General features: G+C 42.3%; 1 protein-coding gene across 4 annotated transcripts in view; it reads right to left on the bottom strand.

The window, feature by feature from the left end:
- VTCN1 (V-set domain containing T cell activation inhibitor 1) overlaps nt 1-19,731 on the bottom strand; it is a 71,561-nt gene that overhangs the window by 45,539 nt on the left and 6,291 nt on the right. Inside the window, exon 1 of one of the 4 annotated variants that reach the window (XM_011933070.1) lies at nt 18,380-18,598. The exons of the other annotated variants lie outside the window; for them this stretch is intronic. The gene's annotated coding sequence lies outside the window, so the exon portion shown is untranslated. Of the gene's footprint in view, nt 1-18,379; nt 18,599-19,731 lie in introns of those variants that run through there. 4 annotated transcript variants of the gene reach the window in all.

The raw sequence follows: 19,731 nt of genomic DNA, 5'->3' as shown, positions 1-19,731 counted from the left end.
GTACCTGCTAGGACAGCCAAATGAAATGTCTTCAAGATGCTGGGGCTCAGAAGCATAAACCAGGCAAGGCCCTTAACTGGTTACAGCTTCCTGCTTCCCTACCTCAGCAGTATTAGAGGAGCAAGTTCATTCTTAGGCCTTTTGAGTATTTTGTGATTTTATAATGTCATGTTTTATGTTGGGACTGGGGCTTGGAAAGTGAAATGAACTAGTTATTGCAAAGGAAAAGAAATAATTGGATAAGAGATAGAATGCAGGGAATGAGAGGGTAGGTATATTGGATGGGGACCCTTATTTTCCCTCTCCACTTCAAGTCTAGATATTCTCTGTACATTCATTGATGTCCGTGAAGCCATGCGCACTGTAGGAAGACACATCTGCATTATCCAGGTCAGTGGTTGCTCACATCTGGAATCCCAGCACGTTGGGAGGCTGGGGCAGGAGGAATGCTTGAGACCAGGAGTTCGAGACCAGCCTGGGCAACATACCTGGTCTCCATAAAACAAATTAAACAGTGTTATTCAGGCTCCAGAACTCACCCTGTTCTTGAATTCTTTAGGGCGGATTCAGAGGGGATTACCATTTTCATATATGGCTGCTAAGATTTCTGGGTCCCTTTTCAAACCTTTAAAAAAAGAGCATTTTGGCTGGGAGCAGTGGCTCATGCCTATAATCCCAGCACTTTAGGAGGCCAAGGCAGGTGGATCGCTTGAGCCCAGGAGTTCAAGACCAGCCTGGGCAGCACGGTGAAACCATGCCTCTACAAAAAATACAAAAATTAGTTAGGTGTGGTGGTGTGCACCTGTAGTCCCAGCTACTTGGGAGGCTGAGGTGTGAGGACTGCTTGAGCCCAGGAGGCAGAGGTTGCAGTGAGCCAGTGCACTCTAGCCTGGGTGACAGAGCAAGACCTTGTCTCAAAAACAAACAAACAAAAAAAGGAGCTTTTTCCTACCCATTTAACAGTATTACCAAGAACCTATAATTTCATTATTGTTCCTTCAGGCACTGGAGGAACTAGGGGACAAAGCAATAGCATGAAGTCCCCAGTGACATACAGGATCCTGTCAGCGCGTCTGTGAGCTACACAGACGACTCCTTCTTTAGTGTATAGCTTCCCTCCAGACAATTTTTCAGGGAAACTGGTGACCATATACATCAGAAACTGTCTCTGTGTCCTCATTATACCGGATACACTCCTCTGACACAAATGTGTTACATTGCGTTGAAATCATCTGGTCACACATTTGTGTCTCCTTTAGTTTCCTCTAAGCTTCTCAGGAACAGGGACCATATCTTTTCATTTTTGTGTAACAGGATGTTACATTTAAAGTTTCAACTGAGGTTCCAAGATACAATAGATGCTGCCTACCAAAGTGAGGTGCCACATCACTATGCAGAGCTTAAAAAGGGAATCTTTAAAGAAAAAAAACCAAAAATACAAACTAAATTATAAAATGAAAAAAAGAAAAGAAAAAACTAAATAAAAAGGGGGTATTTGAAAATCATTTCCACAATTCTTACCCACCTCACTCACTGTGACAATTATTTCCATAATGCTTAGCTGCTTCACTCAGATGAAGGGTATTAAAAGGGCCATGGTAGGAAAAGATTTGAGAAGATAATTCTTTGGGGATTTTTTTTTTTTTTTCCTGTGCTATGTGAACATCCTCCTCCCCGTCTCTAACACACAAATACAAAGCTTAACCTGAAGAGCTTGTAATGTGTTCTTGATGGGGTAAGGTGGGAGACACCACGGATTAGAATTTAAATCATACTTGAGAAATTCAATATGATCTAGAACAGATCAGAGAGAGAGAGAGGAGAGAGACAGACAGACAGAGACAGAGAGAGGGAACACAGAGAGCTGCGAGAGTCACCACTCTTCTACGAGGCAAGGAATGTACATCCTTCCAGCAGGGCAGATGTCCTAGAACCATGTGGAGTCCTCACCAATAGGAATAACTGGGAGAGGGAACTGAGCAGTGAGAGTCATGTGTGAAGCAGACTTTTGGGGAATAAGGGACTGGGGCAACATCAGGCAGTTGAAGGTAAAACCAGGTTTTCATCAGAGGCTTCAGAAGTTTCATCATGTATTTCAATACATACACTTTAAAAGGTCGGAGATAAAAAGAAATTATTCCTTTGATTATAACTACTGGTCATGTTGAATCAATTCATCAATCACATTTATTTCCCTAAGTGTCAGACATCATGCCTGACTCATCCTAGGCATTTGATAAATGCTAAACTGAGCTCACCTGATTTTGGAATATATTCTACTACTATATCAAAATATGTCCATGACACCGCCCAACTGAATGGCAGCCCATTTTGTTCCCCCAAAATCCTTCAGGCCATTGAAAGCAGTTCATATTTTCATTTCAGGGTAATGACTCCTTAAATTATACGTTTGGGTAGGTTTTATGTGAACAATTTTAGGTAGTTTTATGTGAACAATTACAATTAACTAAATACAAATACATATTTAAAACTCTGCTAATTGGCCGGGCACAGTGGCTCACACCTGTAATCCCGGCACTTTGGGAGGCCGAAGTGGGAGGATCATGAGGTCAGGAGATCAAGACCATCCCGGCTAACATGGTGAAACCCCATCTCTACTAAAAATACAACAACAAAAAAAATTAACCAGGCATGGTGGTGGATGCCTATAGTCCCAGCTACTGGGGAAGCTGAGACAGGAGAATGGCATGAACCTGGGAGGCAGAGCTTGCAGTGAGCCGAGATCATGCCACTGCACTCCAGCCTGGGTGACAGAGCGACACTCCATCTCAAAAAAAAAAGAAAAAAGAAAAAAAGAAAAAAGACAAAGGAATCTGCTAATTATTATATATAAGTAAAAAATACTTTTCTAACTCCAGAGATACAATGTTATTATAATCCATATAAAGTCCTGATGTCTGCGGTCTAGGTTTTGACAGTGTCACGGTAAACAAAATATCAGCCAAGCAGAAAAGTTTAGGTGAAACCAATGAATATTTAGAAAAATATCAAATGCATTACATAGATAATGCACAGCAAAACTTCCTCTTGAAAAGATCCTCCTTACCAACTTCCACCCTTCTTATTAGTTCCCCCAAACTTTTCCCTTCCTAGAATTTCCTCAAAACTCTCTCTGAAGTTCACTTCCTCGTCTCTTCTCCCTCTGTGCCCACCCTGCTGCCTATTTTCTTGTTTTGCATGTGCAGGTCCACTATCCTCTGTCCTCTCTCTCATTTCCTTTTCAGTCTTCTCTGCATGATTTACTCCATTGAACTCATAATTGTGAGTTGGGGAATGTGGAGATTTAGCAAAAAGTGCCAAGATTTTCATGAGAAGTTGGGTAGAAAAAGAAAATTCTGTGAGTACTTAATTGTTTTTCCTTGTTGTTCCATGAAAGGGAGACTTGGCAAAAGTCAGCATCAGGAGCAACACGAACAGATGACCTGCTTTACTTGCTCTGAAGCGCTGCAGAGGTGGACTTTCTTCACCTCCAAATAACTCTCATCTTTAGCCTGATAATAAAGTGAAACTTTAGAACAAGGAAGTTATTTCTTTGTTTTTGTTCCTGATTAAAATATTTAGTACGATGTTTGACTCATTAGTTATTGATAGCTGGGTAAATGAGTGTATCAGTTACCTTACTGGGAGTAGAGTTGGGTGGTAAATTAAAAGGAAGGCAGCTAAGAAGAGGGACATCAGTAAAATGGTGGGATAGAAGATCCCCACTCATATTCCCCCATAGCAATGTTAATTTGGCAACCGCTGGTGGATCCAGGTACCTTTGCGGGAGCTTTGGAATCCAAGCAGGAGGTTGCAACATCCCAGTGAAGCCCAAGACCAAGGAGGTAGGCTCATGCCTTGGTGGCAGACGCACCCACCACAAGGTCCAGAAACAGCTTCGTCCTCTGTGGATTCAGCTACAACCCCATTTGGTCTTGGTCCTGCCACCAGCAACATCAGCCAAGGAGCCCAGGAGGAGTCACACACCACACACAAGTGCCTCAAGTAACAGGCCCATTGATCTTGTTCCCATCTGTGGACTGCAAAGCAGCCTATGACCCAGGGCTAGTCCCTCTCCACTGTGCCCGTGAAGCAGTCCTGTTCGCTCGGGACTTGGTGGGAGACGTAACTGTCCGTGCCCATGGAGACAGACCTGCCAATCTCAGTCCAGTTGAGGATTCTGAAGCAGCCCTATGACCTACCTTCAGCACTTCTCAGGCTATGGCCTCGGCAGTCCTAACCACCCAAGAACTTAGCAGGAGCCATGCCCATCCATGTCTGCAGAGGTAGGCCTGAAAACCTTGGTCTCAACTGTAGATCCTGAAGGAACTCTGTGACTTGGTTTCAGCCCCTCTTAGCCACAGACCAGAGCCAATGCTGCCTGCTTACTAACTCAGCAGGGATTCTCCCAGAGACTTGGCAGGAGCCATAGCAATACACATACCTGATAACAAGACCACTGTCCACAGACCCGCAGACCCTGAGGCAGACCTTTGTCTCAGTATCAGCCCTACTGACCAAAATCTAGGACTCCTCCAGACAGGATCCACACCTGCCCAAGCCATTGGTAACGGGTCCACCAACAGTGGACCCCACTGCAGACCCAGGAGCAGTTATGTAACCCGACTCCAACCATGCTTAACTACAATCCTGGAGGCAATACCATCAGCCCAGGGAACCAACAGGCAAATGTCCTTACCTGCCAAAACCAATCTATAAAGTCTAAAACAGATGTTTGGTCCTTACAATACATAAACACTAATGCAAGTCTATGCAGATTAAGAAGAATCAGGCAAACATGACACCACCAAAGAAACTAGTAAAATTTCAGCAACCAACCCAAAATATGAAAATCTATTAATTGCCTGACAAAAATGTAAAATAATAATCTTAAGCTCAATGAGATGCAAAAGAACACAGACAATTAAACAAAAATCAGAAAAATGATAAATAAAAAAGAAGAGTTTAATACAGAAACAAAAACCATAAAGAAGAACTGAACAGAAATCCTGGAGCTGAAGAATGAAGTGACAGAACATTTGATAGAGAGAGAGCTTCAACAGCAGACTTGATCACGCAAGGAAAAAAATCAACGAACTTAAAGACAGGTCATTTGCAATCAGCCATTTAGAGGAACAAAAAGAAAAACAATGAAAAATAGTAAGGAAAGCACGGCCGGGCACGGTGGCTCAAACCTGTAATCCCAGCACTTTGGGAGGCCGAGACGGGCGGATCACGAGGTCAGGAGATCGAGACCATCCTGGTTAACCAGGTGAAACCCCGTCTCTACTAAAAAATACAAAAAAAAAAACTAGCCGGGTGAGGTGGCGGGCGCCTGTAGTCCCAGCTACCCGGGAGGCTGAGGCAGGAGAATGGCGTGAACCCGGGAGGCGGAGCTTGCAGTGAGCTGAGATCCGGCCACAGCACTCCAGCCTGGGTGACAGAGCGAGACTCCATCTCAAAAAAAAAAAAAAAAGAAAGCACATAAGACCTTTGGGTCACTATCAAGTGATCAAATATATCCACTATGGGAGTCTTAGAAAGAGAAGCAAGACAGAAAGAGGAAAACATACTATTTAAAGATGTAATAGGCCAGGCGTGGTGGCTCATGTCTGTAATCTCAGCACTTTGGGAGGCCAAGGTGGGAGGATTGCCTGCAGCCAGGAGTTTGAGACCAGCCTGGGCAACATAGCCAGCCAGACTACATTTCTATAAAAAATAAAAAACTGTCTGGATGCTGGGAGGCCAAGGCAGGCAGATCACCTGAGGTCGGGAGTTTGAGACCCGCCTGATCAGCATGGAGAAACCCTGTCTCTACTAAAATTACAAAATTAGCCGGGCGTGGTGGACCATGCCTGTAACCCCAGCTACTCGGGAGGCTGAGGCAGGAGAATTGCTTGAACCCAGGTGGCAGAGGGTGCGGTGAGCTGAGATTGCGCCATTGCACTTTACCTTGGTTGGGCCACAAGAGCAAAACTCCATCTCAATAAATAAATAAAATAAAATAAAATAAAAAATAAGCTGGGCATGGGGACAAATACCTGTAGTCCTAGCTACTTGAGAGGCTAAGGTGGAAGGATCTCTTGAGCCTAGGAGTTTGAGGCTGTAGTGAACTATGATCATGCCACTACACTCCTGTACTCCAGCATGGGCAACCAAGCAAGATGCTGTTCGGGATGGGAGGGTGGGGTGGGGGGGAATATAGTAGTTGAAAACGTCCCAAATCTTAGGATATATATATATATAGACATCCAAATTTACAGAGCTCAAAAGATTTTAAGCAGGGTCCCCAAGGAATATTACTCCAAGACACATTATAACAAAATAAAATCCAAACTCAAAGTCAAAGACAGAATTTTGAAAGCAGCAAGAAAAAAGAGCCTTGTCACATATAAGGGAAACTTTATGAAGCTACTGGTGGATTTTTCAGCAGAAGCCTTACAGGCCAGGAAGAAATGGGATGATATATTCAAAATGCTGGAAGAAAACAACTGTCAACCCAAAATACTAAACCTAACAAAATTGTCCTTCAGAAATGAAGAACAGATGAAGATACTTACAGATAAACAAAAGCCAAAGGATTTCATTACTACTAGACCTGCCTTATTAGAAATGCTAAAGAAGGTTTCTCAAGTTGAAATTAAAGAATGCCAAGTAACAATATGAAAGCATATAAAAGTATAAAATTCACTGGAAAAAGTAAATATACAGTCAAATTGAGAATACTCAAATTCTGTAACTGTGTTACAGGAATCACATTATATTGCAGTATAAAAGTTAAAAGACAACAGTATTAAATATAACTATAGCTATTATTTATTTATTTATCTATTTATTTTTGCAATGGAGTCTTGCTCTGTTGCCCAGGCTGGAGTGCAGTGGCACGATTTCGGCTCACTGCACCCTCTGTTCCCCAGGTTCAAGCAATTCTCTGCCTCAGCCTCCCAAGTAGCTGGGATTATAGGTGTCTTCCAGCAGGCACGGCTGTTTTGTATTTTTAGTAGAGATGAGGTTTCACCATTTTGGCCAGGCTGGTCCTAAACTCCTGACCTCGTGATCCACCCACCTTGGCCTCCCAAAGTGCTGGGATTACAGGTGTGAGCCACCACATCCAGCAACTATAGTTATCATTTTTTAATGGGTATATACTTTTAGAAATATAAAGTATGACATTAATATCATAAGATGTATGTGTTGAGGGTAAGATTGTAGAGTTTCATGTGCAAGTGAAGTTAAGTTGTTAGCTTAAAATAGACTGTTATAAGGTGTTTTATGTAAACCTCAGAATAACTCAAAAAAAATTCTAGTAGACAAAAGATAAAGAGAAATGAATCAAAGAATAACACTACAAAAAAGTAATCAAATCACAAAGGAAGACAGAAAGACAGAAGGAAAGAAACTACAAACCACTCAGAAAACAATTAACCAAATGAAATAATAATAAGTACAGTTAGCCATTAGTATTCATGGGTTCTACGTCTGTGGATTCAACCAACTGTGCATCAAATATTAATATGTTAGGAAGAAAACAATAAAATAACACAGCAATAACAATGGAAATAAGAATAACAATACAGCATAACAACTATTTACACAGCATGTACATTGTATTAGGTATTTTAAGTAATCTAGAGATGATTTAAAGTATATGGGGGATGTGCATAAATTATATGCAAATACTATGCCATTTTATATAAGGAACTTGAGCATCTGTGGATTTTAGTATCAGGCATTTTGGGGTTGGGGGTGGTTCCTGGAACCAATTCCCCACAGACACTTAGGGATGATTGTACTTGCCTATCAATAATTACTTTAAATGTAAATGGATTACATTTTTCAATCAAAAGACAGAATGATTGAATGGATTTTTTTTAAAAGATTCTACAATATGCTGTCTACCAGAAAATCGTTTTACCCTTAGGACACAGAATGAAAGTGAAGAAATGTAAAGAGATTCCATGCAAATGGTAACCAAAAGAGAAGAACAATGGCTATGCTTATATCAGACAAAGTAGACTTTCAGTCAAAATTTGTTGGGAAAGACAAAGATAATAACAAAGATAATGACAAAGGGTTTAATTCATCAAGAGGATATAACAATTATAAATATATCTATGCATCCAACCTTGGAGCATCTAAATATATAAAGCAAATATTAACAGAACTGAAGGGAGAAAAGGCAGCAAAACCAAAACAGTAGGGGACTTTAATATCCCACTTTCAATGATGGAGAGATCATTTAGACAGAAAATCCATAAAGAAACAGTGGCCTGAATAATTCTACAGACCAAATGAACCTAATAGACATAGACAGAACATTCCATCCAATAGCAGCAGCAATAAATGGTATTGGGAAAACCAGAGATCCACATGCAAAAGAATGAAATGGGATCTTTATCTTATACCACACACAAACATTAACTCAAAATGTATTGAAGACTAAATATAAGACTCAAAATTCAAACTACCAGGAAAAAAGCTCCCTTTGATGCTGGATTTGGCAATGACTTTTTGGATTTGACACCAAAAACACAAGCAAAAAAGCAAAACTAAATAAACGGAATACTTCAAACTAGAAATCTTCTGCAAAGAAAACAATCAACAAAATGAACAGGCAACCTAAACCATAGAAGAAAATATTTGCAAACCATATATCTGGTAAGGAGTTAATGTCAAAATATATAAGGAACTCATATTACTCAATAGCAAGAAACCAAATAACCCAAGTTTTGAAAATGGGCAAAGACTTGAATATACATCTTTTTCAAAGAAGATACATAAATGGCCAACAGGCAAATGAAAAGGTGGTCAACATCACTAATCATTAGGGAACTATAAATCAAAACCACAGTGAGATATCACCTCACACCTGTTAGGATAGCCTTTATCAAAAAGACAAGTGATAAAAATGTTGGTGAGGCAAGGTCAGGAGATCGAGACCGTCCTGGCCAACATGGTGAAACCCCGTCTCTACTACAAAAACAAAAATTAGTCGGGCACAGTGGCAGGCGCCTAGTAGTCCCAGCTACTCTGGAGGCTGAGGCAGGAGAATGCAGTGAACCCAGAAGGCGGAGCTTGCAGTGAGCCGAGATCGCACCACTGCACTCCAGCTTGGGTGACAGAGCAAGACTCCGTCTCAAAAAAAAAAAAAAAAGTTGGTGATGATGCAGAGAAAAATGAACATTTGTATACTACTGGTGGGAATGTAAATTGGTATAGTTATTGTGGAAAACAGTACAAAGGTTCTTCAAAAAATTAAAAATGGAACTACCATTTGATCCATCAATCTCACTGCTAGGTGTCTATCCAAAGGAAATGTAATCAATGTCTAGAAGGTATATCTGCACCCCCACGTTCATTGCAGCATTATTCATAAGAGCCATCGTATGGAAACAACCTGTGTCCATCAATACATGAGTTGACAAAGAAATTGTGTCTCATATTTACAATGAAATATTATTCAGCATATGAGAGGCAGGAAATCCTGCCATTTGGGTAACATAGATGAACCTGGAGGTCATTATGCTAAGTGAAATAAATCAGACACAAAAAGACAAATACTATATCATCTCATTTATATATGGAATCTTTAAAAGTTATACTCATTGAAGCAGAGAGATGAATGGTGATTGCCAGGGGATGGGGGTTAGGGAAACTGGAGAGGTGTTAGTCAAAGAGTACAAAATTTCATGTATAAGAACAATAAGTTCTGAGGATCTAATATACAGCATGGGGCCTGTAGTTAAAAATATTGTTTTGTAGGCCAGGCACAGTGGCTCATGCCTGTAATCCCAGCACTTTGGGAGTCCGAGGTGGGTGGAGCACCTGAGGTCAGGAGCTCGAGACCAGTCTGACTAATATAGTGAAACCCTGTCTCTAGTAAAAATACAAAAATTAGCCAGGCATGGTGGTGGGCGCCTGTAGTACCAGCTACTTGGGAGGCTGAGACAGGAGAATTGTTTGAACCTGGGAGGAGGAGGTTGCAGTGAGCAGAGATCACACCACTGCACTCCAGCCTGAGAGAGAGAGCAAGACTCCATCTCAAAATAATAATAATAATAATAATAATAATAGTAATATTTTATTGTACACTTGAAATTTGCTAACAGCAGATCTTAAGTGTTTTCACTGCACACACACACACAAATAACTGAGGTGGTATAGGTGTTAACTGACTTGATTGTGGTAATCATTTCACAATGTATATGTACATCAAATCATCACATTGTATGCCTTAAATACATAGAATTTTTGTCAATTATACCTTAATTAAGCTGTGGGGAAAAAAGAGAAAGGAGGCTAAGAAACGAGAAAGAAAATCTCAAATATTGAAGAAGATGGGAATGTTAAATTAAAATTTTTTCATTTTCTTTTTCAATATGTTGGCAGGGTTAGTGCTGGTTCTGGAAAAAGGCTTTAGTGAAAATTAATACTTTAAGGCATCTAAATGGTTGGTAGGAGCATAAGTTGGTACCAATTTTAGTGTGGGGAGAGGGGAAAAATTTGGCCACATATATCAGAAGGCTTATGATATGCACAGCCCACTTTGATCCAGTAATTCTATTTCTAGGAATGCATTCTATAGAACCAACAGGATGTATTTCCAAGGTTTTCTATAGTGTTGATTAAAATTAATGTAATAGGATTGGGTGCAGTGGCTCACACCTGCAAACCTAACGCTTTGGGAGGATGAGTAGGGAGGATTGCCTGAGCCCAGGGGTTTGAGATCAGCTTGGGCAACATAGGAAGGCCTTGCCTCAACAAAAATTTAAAAAATTTAGTCAGGCATGTTGACATGCACCTGTAGTCCCAACTACTCGGAAGGCTGAAGTGGGAGGATCACTTGATCCTGGGAAGTTGAGACTGCAGTGAGCCATGATGGTACCACTGCACTCTAGGTGAGGCAACAAAGTGAGACTGTGTCTTGATGATAATAATAAAATAAAATAAATGTAGTATTTGTGGCAAATAATTGAAGGCAATTAAATGTCCAACAATAGGGAATTTAGTGAGTGAATTAAGGTTCATCATTAGTGACAATCCTATGCATTTGTTAAAAAATCATATTACAGAAGATTTATTTGAGAAATACTTATAAGACCAATAAGTAGAAAGTAGTTTCCAAAATAATATGTACAGTATTTTGCTATGTATTAAATACATATATATATACAGACAGAGAGAGAGAGAAAGAGGAAAAAACAGACTGGAAGGACATATAAATAGTGGTTATCTCTAGGTTAGGACTGATAGAGATTTTTTTCCTTTGTGCTTTTTTGTATTTTCCAAATTTTCCACACTAATCCAATATTATTCTTATAAAACAAACAAGGAAAAGATATTCTAAAAAAGAAAACTCTGCTTTTTTTCTTTTAAGAGTACAATCTAGCTCTTTTAGATGTTGGGCAAACAGGCATCTCTCCATTTAATGCTCTCATAAAGCTGATAACTTAAATACTTTCCTGGGTTAGTGGTTTGCATTTTCAGAAGAACTCTCACAGAAAGAGCTAGTACCCAAGTGAATATGTGCTATAAATTATAGATAGCTTGTTTTTCTTCATTTAAGTGAGCAAGCATGTTCTTCAAAAGTTGACATGTGGCTCACAAGCTACCCCAGGCAATGATTAGAGAGCAGTCTCAGTTCCAGAGAGCCCAAGCGAGCAGCACCTGGAGCCCCTAGAATTTTCGAATAAACAGAATACTTCCTTCACAGTTTGACACCTTTGGGGAATGCTAATGAAAGCCACCATCTTGCAACTCACTTCTTTACAACTTTATTTGCCTTAAAGGTAGAAAATTGTGAAGCTAGCAGGAGCCTCTACCCATATTAAAAAGATTCTCTTGCAGTTCACATACTTTCTGCCTCGGAAAATCATCATTTACTTTCACACAACATGTTTATTAAGATAAGTACGATACGTTGGGGTCAGTATTCGTGAAACCATAAGTACTTATTTGCTAAGCCCGTAAAAGTCAAGCATTTCATTGACCTAGTAATTTGTCTACTAGAAAATATCAATGTAGAAATACGAGAAAACAGATTTATCATGTACCTAAAGAGAAGTAGCAATGGTCACACTGCTCCCCCTTCTCACTGCTCTCAGAGAACTCAGGATATATTATTAGGATTTTTTTGACTTTTATAGAGGACAAATTTGAGGCAGGAGAATAGGGTCTGGAGACAGGGAGCATATGGCCCATTCATGCTGACTTCCTAGAACTAAGTCAAATGGAAACGCTTCAGCTATAACAGGAAATATCCTCTCCATTTACTTAGGGAGTACACTGAGTAAATGACTTTGAAACTTTACTTCATCCTCTTCATTTACATAGGGCATACACCAAGTAACCAATGGAAACCTGTAGAGGGTATTTAGGCCCCTGAAAATTCTGTAACAGGGCTCATGCGCCCCTATGCTTGGCCTGCTCCCACTGTGTGGAGCATACTTTCACCTTCAATAACTCTCTGCTTTTGTTGCTTCATTCTTTCCTTGCTTTGTTTGTGTGTTTTGTCCAATTCTTTGTTCAAGATGCTGAGAACCTGGACACCTTCCACCAGTAACAAAATGAGAGGTAAGGATCTGGAAGACGGCATGGCTTGTTCAAGGTTTGCCAGTGTTTGCTTTTTCGGTGAGTCTAAATCAAGGGTTGTACTTCCATTTACATCATGAGAAAGCAAAAGGCTTGTTCTTATGCCTCCTGGTAACTGAGTGTTTGTAGCAATGCCCCTGAGAGTCCAAGAATTTCTCCTGTAGGTATACTCACTCTGGGCACTGCTTTCTACTGCAGGGGCACAAAACTGTCGGGGCCCCGTTTAATGTCACTTCAACCTTACCCAGCTACAGTTAACCGCTTTAATTACATTAACGTGTGCTATCCTAGGGATGCCCCCACCCTACCTTTCAACTCTCATCTTCCACTTCCCTGAAGTATCACGATTATTTCTACTCACATCTTAACAACTGGTAGGTAACCAGATCAGATCGGCACAGTGATGTCAAAATGCCTCCTCACTCTCTAGAGAATTGGTCACACTAACAACATGTGAAAGGCAGACAGCCCTAATAAAGGCTTGTGTATTATATGTGAGTGACAGACAAGCCTGTTAAAGGATCTCTCATGGGAAAGATTCCAGAGAGTGGGACAGTAGAGTAAAAAAAGAAAAAAAAAAGTAGAAGTACTAAGGATTTAGTCCTGGCCAGCCATTGTTTCATTGTACTCTGATTCTACCCCCATCTGACATTTCCATTCCCTGTCTTAGACATTTGGCTCCAGTGGCTGCAGAAAAATTAATTCAAATTCTGGTTACTTGTGCCTTCCGCATCCGTGGTCTCTGTAGAGGCATAGGTAACCTAGGGCTGCATCGCCTCCTGCATCCACATTGGCATCACCCACCTGGGAGTTGTCAGCAAATGAAATGAACATCTATAAACTAAGATGAGAATAATACCCTGAAAGGTAAAGTACTTAAAATTATAACAATGAGACAGCAGTCAAAACAATACCTATGTGTATTTAATATCTGTCATTTGAGAACTATGGGGTGGCCCATTCCTATCACCTCATGAATCCTCTCTATACTTTTATGAGAGAGGAAAGAGCATAGGTCAGTTACAAAAAAAGCCAGTGTGGGGCAAGGTTAATCAAGAAGGCATTGTTGTAGAAAGGGAAGGCCTGAAAAATATGATGACTTTGGATATCAAATATGGGAGGGCATTCCTGGGAAGTAAAAATACCAGCCTGCCCTTTGGTTCCTGGGCATCTGCTCAGCCAGCATCTGTATCCAGTTTGGAAAGTGGGAGAAGGCCCCAGACGCTGCTCCTGGGCTCCCACATTCACATACTTTTGTCTCGTTGTGGCTTCTGTTCTTTTGTAATTACCCCAGTGCCTAATTTCTTGAAGGTGTCCTAATGTATATTAACAAGTATTATTTTTAAAGGCATTACATTTTCATAATATTGGGTGAATCACAATTAAACAGATTTCTTTAAGTCTATAGGATTTTAAAAAGCCTTTAATATGCTAATATGCACAATGAATGTCCTAGAAGAATATATATTAAGTCAAATCCTTTGAAATTACCATTTTTCTTTTTCTTTTTCTTTTTCTTTTTTTTTTGAGACTGAGTCTCACTCTGTCTCCCAGGCTGGAGTGCGATGGCACGATCTCTGCTTACTGCCAACTCTGCCTCCCAGGCTCAAGTAATTCTCCTGCCTCAGCCTCCTCAGTAGCTGGGGTTACAGGCGCCCACCACCATGCCCAGCTAATTTTTATATTTTTAGTAGAGACGGGGTTTCGCCATGTTGTCCAGGCTGGTCTTGAACTCCTGACCTCAAGCGATCCACCCACCTCGGCCTACCAAAGTGCTAGAATTACAGGTGTGAGCCACTGCGCCCAGCCGCAAGATTCCTTTTTTTTTTTTTTTTTGAGAAGGAGTCTCGCCCTGTCGCCCAGGCTGAAGTGCAGTGGTGTGATCTCAGCTCACTGCAACCTCTGCCTTCCGGGTTCAAGTGATTCTCCTGCCTCAGCATCCCCAGTAGCTGGGACTATAGGCATGCGCCACCACGCCTGACTAATTTTTGTATTTTTAGTAGAGATGGGGTTTCACCATGTTGGCCAGGATGGTCTTCATCTCTTGTGATCCACCCACCTTGGCCTCCCAAAGTCCTGGGATTACAGGCTTGAGCCACCGTGCCCGGCCCACAAGGATTCTTTTAACTGTAAAATTGCTTTAAAATTTTGTTTTAACACAAAAAGTTTTCATGGAAAAAGCAGAGCACAAAAGCACACACATTGTATTAATAACTATGTAAAAACTACTCACAGTTGGACTTTAAAAGGGCAAAAACAAAAAAGAAAAGAGTCATTTATAAGGATAGAACTATGGGCCAGTCATGGTGGCTCATGCCTGTAATTCCAGTTCTTTGGGAGGCTGAAGTGGGAGGACTGCTTGAGCCCAGGAGTTTTTGAGACCAACCTGAACAAGATAGGGAGACACCGTCTATAATAAATAAAGTAGCCGGGCTTGGTGGTGAGTACCTGTAATCCCAACTACCTGGAAGGCTGAGTTGGGAGGTTGCTGGAGTCTGGGAGGTCAAGGCTACAATGAACCATGATCTCACTGCTGCCGCCCAGCCTGGGAAACAGAATTCTGAGAGAAATCCCAGTGTACCCCCTCCCCATTCTTTCCAAGGTTGGAGAGTAGTGTCAAGGAGAAGATGACCTCCAGCCAGGACTTCAGTATTATGTCCCTCTGGCCTCCTCACTGAGCTAGGTGGACTCCAAGACCTAAGAGACAGGTAAAGCATTACTCTTTGAACAGCTTCTCTGCCTCCTTACCCAGATGAAGCCTGTCTACATAGATCTTCACCCAATGGCTCTTTTCCAAAGTTTGCATTTAAGTTGGTTATTTGAAGTTCTGTACAGGATCCTACAGCAACACTATTTACAAATGATGGTTAACTTTTCCAGTAAGGCCCCAGACGTCTGTTGGATTCCAATGTTTTAGATGTTCTGCACATTTATTTATTTTGAGGCAGGATCTCACTTTGTCACCCAGGCTGGAGTGCAGTGGTGTGATCTCAGCTCACTGCAACCTCCGTCTCCTGGGGTCAAGCAGTCCTCCCATGTCAGCCTCCTGAGTAGCTGCGACTATAGGCGTAATCCCCGCTACTATGCCAGGCTAATTTTTTTGGTTTGTTTTTTGTTTGGTGGGGTGCAGGAGGTAGAGACAAGGTTTCTCCATGTTGCCTAGTCTGGTCTCGAATTCCTGGGCTGAAGTGATCTTCCTGCCTTGGCCTCCCAAAGTGTTTGGATTATAGGTATAAACCACCCTGCCCAGACAATTCTGTACATTTATAACGGGAAAGGAAAATAGTAGAAAATAATCCTATCATAAATGCACAACTGCAGTATAGAATGCACTCTTGAGGGTAACTTAGGGAACTAGCTCCAACTTACAAAGCTGTGGCCATGGGAAAATGTCTTCCTGGGCTTGCTAACGTCACTGTCCCAAAAGCCCCTCAGCAGTCTCTTGGTGGAGAGTGAGACTGTCATTGCCCAAGAGAATTCCTCTGTCCAGACCTTTAGACAAAGCCTGGCCTGCGGGAGGGACTCCCAGTGCAGCAGCACCACAGAGCTGCTGACCAGAAAGGCACAGTAACTCAGGATTATGGCTTTCTCCCCAGGGCTCTGTGGGGGAATCCCTCCGTGTAGGGGAAATTCTGGAATCCTGATCTCCCCCTTTCCCTGCACACATCCCACTCACAAATGCAGTCTTGTTCCTAGGTTCTGAGCCAGCAGCAATTTGCAAGCCTGCCCCTAATATTCCTTGCAAACTGTCCTTCTGAAGGACCTGACATGAGTAAGTACCCAAGAGATATATAGCCCCTCTATGGGGAAGCACCCACAGAGCTGGTCCCAAGGTGAAGGTGGCCCCTGGTGGGCGGGGGGGGGGGGGGTGTGCTTAAAAACTTGGCTTGTTTTGCTAAATTGCCATGACCCCATATTAAGGTCATTAGACAAGGATCACCTGGCCTAAGGCCAATAAAATGACACCATGACTTTCCCATCAAATCTGGCTGCTTCTCTCTTGGCTGCAGAAAATCATTAACATTTGAAGAAAGAAGGAGGAGGCTAGAAGGTAGTTTCCTTGCATGAGCAGAAGTGAAATCAAATCTCAGCTTCTTGCCTCCCTCGTTCAAATCTCTCCTGCCTCAGGGCTTTCCACCAGGACCTGTCTGGAAAACTTATCTCAAGCTTTAAGGGCTTATGCCTGGGGCTCCTCTGGATGCGAAAAGAAATTCCCTCCCACACAGTACTTGCTATTACATGACTTACCCTATCATGCCTCATAAGACTTTATGAAGCTTCTGTCAACCACTTTAAAGGATAATTGTTCCCATACTGTTATATTCTGTTCCTGAACACTTAGGTCTTTTGGCAAAAGGCAGGGTCAATCATCAAATATAGGAAACGGATGAAAGGGTATGTCCTTGTACCTGACTGCAGAGCTTGGTGGCTTTGAGTCGTGGGGGCAGCGGAGGAGAAAAGCTGCCACCAGCAACTGCATATAGAGAAACGGAGGCTGAGAGACCAGCCGATGTCAGGAGTGAGGGGGAGAGCAGCAGATCAGGGGAGTGTAGTGTCATGGAAACCAAAAGAAAGAGCTTCAGGGAGGTGGTGGGGACATCTGTGTTGAATGCTGAAGTGAAGACAAGATAAGAACAGAGGTGTAAACATTAGACTCAGCCATGTGGAGGGGATGAGAGGCATTGACAGGAACAGTATCTAGGTATAGTGGGGACAAAATCCATCTAGAGTAAGTTGAAAAGGAAATAAGAATATGTTGCTAAGCGCTTTATGTCTTAGCTCATCTAATTCCTATTACAATCTTATGATGTAGATTCTAACATTATCCCCATTTTACAGATGAGGAATCCAGGCACAGAGAGGATAATTAAATTGCTCAACGTCACACAGTTAGAAAGTGTGACTCGGCTCACTGCAGAGTTGGATGGACCCAGACAACCGGGCTCCAACCTGTGCTTGAAACCTCTACCTCACTCTCCTTTTGCAATGCCACAAAACCAGGATGAACACTCACTCCAGGCAACACTAGCAACAAGTGCTGAAAAGGAGAAAAAGAGAGATGGGGTGGGTAGCTGGAGAGGTTGTGGAGCTGAGACAGGGTTTTCTTTAAAGACAGAAAATCCTGATACACGGGTTGCATGCTGATGGGGATAATAGAGGTGCAGAGGAGAGATTGATGATGTCGGCTGGAGGAGGTGTTTGTGAGCTGGGAGATGAGATGGATCCAGAGCACAGATGGGGCTGACCTTTGATAGGAACTGAGCAAATCCTCTGGTACCAGGAGGGGAGGCAGAGAAAAAGGGCACCCGGTGAGTGTAGCAGGTAGTTTTGGATTTGAAAAGATGAAGGAGTACCTGTCTGCTGGTTTCTCTTTTCTCAGTGAGGGGTAGAGCAAGATAATCATCTGAGGCTGGGATGGGGAGAAGATATGGGGATTGTAAGAGGATCCAAGAGGGAAGAGAGGTATGAAATGGCCATTCTGGGGGTGGAGGTGCCAAGAAAACACAATGAGGAGGCAAGGCAGGGAGCTACAAGAGACAATTCCTACATTTTATGGATGCACTCTCTGTCTCTCAAATCTTTCATGGTTTTTATCTATGAAATTTTTCATTTTAAATTGCAGAATAAGAAAGAGGAAAAACTGCCTGCCCTCTCTCCCATGATCACTGTGCTGGCAGCAGCAGGAACACACCTGAAGTGATGTGATGGGAAATCAGAAGCATTGCAGGCAGATGGTTTGGGACTGTGAAAAGCGCACACAGAGAGAGATGTAGCCTGGGTTTCTTACCTGTAGAAACTTTATGGCTTTTCCTTTGTTTTCATCAAGACCCATCTGCGGCTCTGTAGCAGATTTCTTAAAGAAGAATGTGGAATGATAAATGATCCCAGGTGAAATTTATATCTGTCTGGATTAAATCTTTGTGCTTTTCTGGAGGAATCAGGGAGCACAGAGAGGCTGCTAATACAGACAATTACCTGGAGGTCTTGTTACGCCACAGATTACCAGGCCCTGACCCAGAATTTTTGATTCTTCGCAGGATGGGGGGAATGAAAATTTGCATTTCTAATAATTCCCAGGTGATATGGATGCTGCTGGTTGGAAGACCATACTTTGAACATTGAGTTTGGATGGGGAAGGCCTTAGGGTTCATCTAGTTCACCACCTCAGGTGGCAGGGGATATCCCACACCTCACAACACAAGGACTAGAAAGAGGATATCTGAATCCATTGAAATCTCAAAAGATTCCAGACACAAAATGTCCTTAAGTCCAGCTGCTATTGTTGGACTTGTCATTCCTCTCCCTCCCTCCAAGTCTCTGTTTTCTGCAAAAACATTGGAGGGAATAATTAACACATAAAGTGCTATTTACAAGACGGTGCTCTGAGCTCTTTACTTGTATTAACTCACTTAGTCTTTATAACAGCCCTGTGACCTAGGTGCTACTATTATTAATTTACTGATAAGGTAATGAAGACTGATAAGGTAATGAAGACACAGAGAGGTTAAGTAACTTCCTTGAGGTCACCCAGCTAGGAAGTGGAGAGCAGGAATACACCCACAGCTCAGATTTGTGGATTCTTGGTGCTTGGGTAAAATGTGGTCTGCTAGGGTCCAACACAGTTCTTTTTTTTTTTTTGAGAGGGAGTCTCGCTCTGTCGCCCAGGCTGGAGCGCAGCCGCGCGTCTGGGCTCACTGCAAGCTCCGCCTCCCAGGTTCACGCCATTCTCCTGCCTCAGCCTCCCAAGTAGATGGGACTACAGGCGCCCGCCACCACGCCCGGCTAATTTATTGTATATTTTTTTTAGTAGAGACTGGGTTTCACTGTGTTAGCCAGGATGGTCTCGATCCCCTGACCTCGTGATCCGCCCGTCTCAGCCTCCCAAAGTTCTGGGATTACAGGCGTGAGCCACCGCGCCCAGCCACTCAACACAGTTCTTAGCTAGGGTCCCTGGGCAATGTAAGATCATTGGAAAAACCCTGTTTTGGCCGGGCACAGTGGCTCACGCCTGTAATTCCAGCACTTTGGGAAGCCGAGACGGGCGGATCACGAGGTAAGGGAATCGAGACCATCCTGGCTAATACGGTGAAACCCCGTCTGTACCAAAAATACAAAAAATTAGCCAGGTGTGGTGGCGGG

The sequence above is a fragment of the Colobus angolensis genome, unplaced genomic scaffold (genome assembly GCF_000951035.1).
Source record: "Colobus angolensis palliatus isolate OR3802 unplaced genomic scaffold, Cang.pa_1.0 Scaffold124, whole genome shotgun sequence".
Lineage (NCBI taxonomy): Eukaryota > Metazoa > Chordata > Mammalia > Primates > Cercopithecidae > Colobus > Colobus angolensis.
The sequence above is the reverse complement of the archived record's forward strand: the minus strand, read 5'-3'. Positions and strand labels throughout refer to the sequence as shown.